The sequence below is a fragment of the Musca vetustissima genome, unplaced genomic scaffold (assembly GCF_032173495.1).
Source record: "Musca vetustissima isolate MV318-11 ecotype Yass unplaced genomic scaffold, APGP_CSIRO_Mvet_v1 utg14752, whole genome shotgun sequence".
Classification (NCBI taxonomy): domain Eukaryota; kingdom Metazoa; phylum Arthropoda; class Insecta; order Diptera; family Muscidae; genus Musca; species Musca vetustissima.
The window spans coordinates 368,042-372,171 of record NW_026882468.1 but is presented as its reverse complement, the minus strand read 5'-3'; positions in this window follow the sequence as shown (position 1 = coordinate 372,171).

Genomic DNA, 4,130 nt, shown 5'->3' with positions numbered 1-4,130 from the left:
CTTTGGAACTGAAATGCATGTTAATTTGGGGTATATTGGCTTTCGAGAAAGAGGTAGTGAAATTAAAATTAGTCAATAGAATACATATTCAAATGCAATCGAAAGCAAGAATTCTCATATTATTACCATCAGAAAGATAGACTAAGTGATGATATCTTGAAAATCTTGAAAAAAGTACTCTTTTATTAAAAAAGTACACTTTTGGTACCTTTTAACATTTTTCATTTCCCATCCCTGTTATAGTCTGGATGGCTTGTGAAAAAAAAAAAACGTTTTAAAAATCCACGCCGATAACCGGTATCGCGCTAGAGAAAAGTGCATCTTTTCGATGGCAGGCATGGTTATCGGAACATACGAATCTGAAAAACTGGCTCTGGTATGAGCAATGTTAACAATATTGCTCGTAAATTTGCAAAATGCACAAAGAGAAAATTCGGTACATTTTACAGTTTTTCTTCGACAAAGATGAAAATGCAAGTCAAGCGGCTAAAATTGTGAATGGTGTTTATGCTTCCGAATAATGTGCAATTTTGGTTTGGTAGATTCCGTTCAGGAATTTTTAATGTTAAAGATGAACATGGCACAGGTAGGCCGGTCGTCGAAAATGTCAATAAATTTGGATACATGATAGAAGTTGACCGGTATGTTAGCAGTCGTAACATCGTCCAGGAGCAAAAAAAATCGAACATAAATCTCTTTTAAACCATTTACAATTAACCAGAAACGACCAGAATTGACCAACAGAGGTGTCGTGTTCCGCCAGGGACTCGCCAGAAACTTTGGGAATTTGGTTGGGAAGTTTTAATACATTTGCCATACAGTCCGGACTTGGCACAATCGATTATCACTACTAGAGTTTTTTTTTTTTTGCAAATAGGAAGCAGGAATTCTATGAGAGAGGCATTATGAAATTACCTTTAAAATGGCAACAAATCATACAACAAAACGGTGCATATTTAGAAATATTTATTTATTATTTTGTCATCGATTATTCAACGAATTCAAGAATGTCTCTTTTAAATTTCAAGTGAAAAATCTCAAAAACTCTTGAAGGCATAGCCGATATATTGTCAAACTCAAAACGGAGTTTTCTCAAAACAGTATTATTACAAATAGCAAGCACGATAACTCAAAAACTAATAATCCGATCCGTTCCAAATTTTAATACGTTCTTGTGTACATACATATATATTGTATGGACTAGGATAAATGTTATCGGTTAAGGTCTTCCTTATTTTCTAACTTTATTATTGGTCGAAAATAGGGAATTTTCCTAAAAATAAATTTCTTATGTCCGTCATTTTAATAATTTTTGTGCAAAGTTAATAATCCTAGTTCATACCAGAGCCAGATATGTACTCTTTCAAATTCCGTTGGAATTTTTTGATTCGTATGTTCGAGTGATCGAATTATAAGACAATTGTTCTTCAATAATGCGACATCTGTTATGCATCTGTTGATTATATTTTAAGTGCTTCTAAAAAATCCCAGATGGATGCAGACTATGGAAGATGTGGGGGTATGTCTGTCAGGATTTGCGGATGCATCTGAGAAAGCGTATGCAGCCGTAGTTCATATAAAGACTTCTGGTGGAGTGTCATCCTTTATAATAGGAAGACTCTTCCGAAGCTAGAAATCTGTGCATCTCATCTTCAAGATCGCTTGCTGAGAAAAATTATGAAAGTAGTGTAAAATAAGAAGACGGTCTATGCTTGGAGTGACTCAACCATAACCCTTGCATGTGGGATTTAAGGGAACCCCCCTCCCCCCCCATTCTCGATTTTAATTTTTCAAGATTTTCAATGGGCTGGTAAATCAATACCAATGCTTGTTAAGGTTTGTAACTTTACACATATATAATTGAAGATTTAAAATAGAAGAAAAATAATTTACAAAAAAATTTTGTTGTTGTTTTTTGTAATTAAAGAAAAGTCCTTATTTTTGATGGCGAGCATGATAACTCCTCACTGGAACATCGGAATCCGAAAATTCCAACGGTATTAGAAAGAGTACACGTCTGGCTCTCGTATGAACTGGGATTATTGACTTCGCTCTAAAATTAACAAAATGGCGGACCTTTAAAAAAATATTTTTGGAAAATCGGCAATTTTTTACCAAAACCAAAGTTAAAAAATAAGGAAGATCTTCACCGATTGGCTTTATCCTAGTTCATACGATAGCTATACACTCAGAGAGAAACGTATAAAAATTTGAAATCGATTGGGTTATTAGTTTTTGAGTTATCGTGCCCGCCATTCGCAAAAAAATGTTTAGAGAAAAACGCGTTTAAAGTTTGAGAAACCCTTCAGCCGTCACTTGATGCTGACACAATAAATCGGCTATATCTTCAAGAGTTCTTGAGATTTTCATTTGAAAATTTGTAGGGACATTCTTTAATTAGTGTAGATTCGAATTATATCAACAAAATTTTTGACCCCGAGAATGGGGGGGTCCCCTTAAGACTCTTATCTTAAAACCTCCAACGATCAAATCTTCTGTAACATAAATTCTATTCAAAATGTTTTTTGAACAGTTCTGATGGGTATCATCTATATATTACTATTTTCCTTACGGGTTTACTATTTTCCTTACGGGTTTAATTTTCATTGCCCATCCGAACAATAGGCTTGAATTTTTTCAAACCTTATTTTTCAAAAACATCCGATCCAAATCTTTGTATTCTTTTTCAAGGTCAATCCGTGCTATTAGTATGGATTTTTCAAATAATAATTTTCTATGGCATATCACACATTCTTTCATTGTTTGTTTTTATCGAACTGGTTTTTATCAAAAACACTTAATTGAAAATATTTCAATTTAACTACGCCTCATTTGCCATTGATGAATGTATCGATGCATTTGCATTCATCATCCCTTCCCCCCTAAGAAAGCCAACCACTTTCTCCACCTCACCTTTTTATTCGCGCCACTCAAAACAATTAGAAATCTAATGTCTTTGGCGCCATTCAAATATATTTGCCAATATATGCCTTAGATCTGCGGATTATACGCCACGTTCTAAATGTGATGGCATTAACGATGGATCGGCATCCGTTGCACGCCTCTCTGACATTGACCTTATTATGATGATGTGGTGGTGGTTGTGTTGGTCGTACTTTTGTATTTTTACTTAGAAAAAAAAAACCCAACAACAAAAAACAAACATTCACACACATTTTACAAAAATGGCAAAACTAATCTATTTTTAAATCGGAAATTCTCAAAACAATCCGAAAAAAAAACATTTGAAAATTTAACGTCGTCGTCAGCAGAAGCAGTACACACATTAAAACACAACACAATGTCAGCCAGTCAGCCAGCCAGTCTATTGACTCTTAATATTTTTCTTCTATTCAATATTTTACTTTTATATTCATGGGTGTTTTTTTTTTTTATTTTTCTAAACATATATAAACAGGGGCACACACACTTAGCCATACATGTGTGACACTTGCATACCATCATGCATATATATATACACACACACACACGTATATATATGTTTGTATTTATTTTTGTGAAAAATATTTTGACCTACAATTAGGGATGACCCGAAAAATCTATGTCAAGATTGTATTTTAGAGAGTTCATTCATAAATATATACAAACAAATATGCACACATACATACATGTATATAGTTGGGATTATACAAAGGGGAAGTTATTTAACCTAAGAAAATTAGTGACCAGCCTTGGCCAGAGGATACGCAGACACAGGTGTTGGATTTTAGGTTGAATTTCATAAAACATATATTTTTCCAAGTACCAACAGAGCATTGAGCATCGAATTAAAAAAAAAAATATTTTATCAAAGAACTTCCCACTTTTATGTTTTAAATTAAAAAAAATTGGAATGACAATTTGAGAATTTTTTTTAAATTAAATTTTTAAGGAATCTTCAGGCCAATAAGAACCTCTTCAACTATAAGCGTGGATTTGCAGATTTTTTCAATAATATATTTCAGGGATCATTTGAGCTACAGTGGTGGATTTAATTTTTATACCTTCCGCAATAGTATGGAGGGTATATTCATTTTGTTTTTCCGTTTTTAACTCATCGAAACAATCATTTCCGACCCTATAAATTATGTATATTCTTGATCAGCGTAATAGTCTTTGTTGTAATCAAA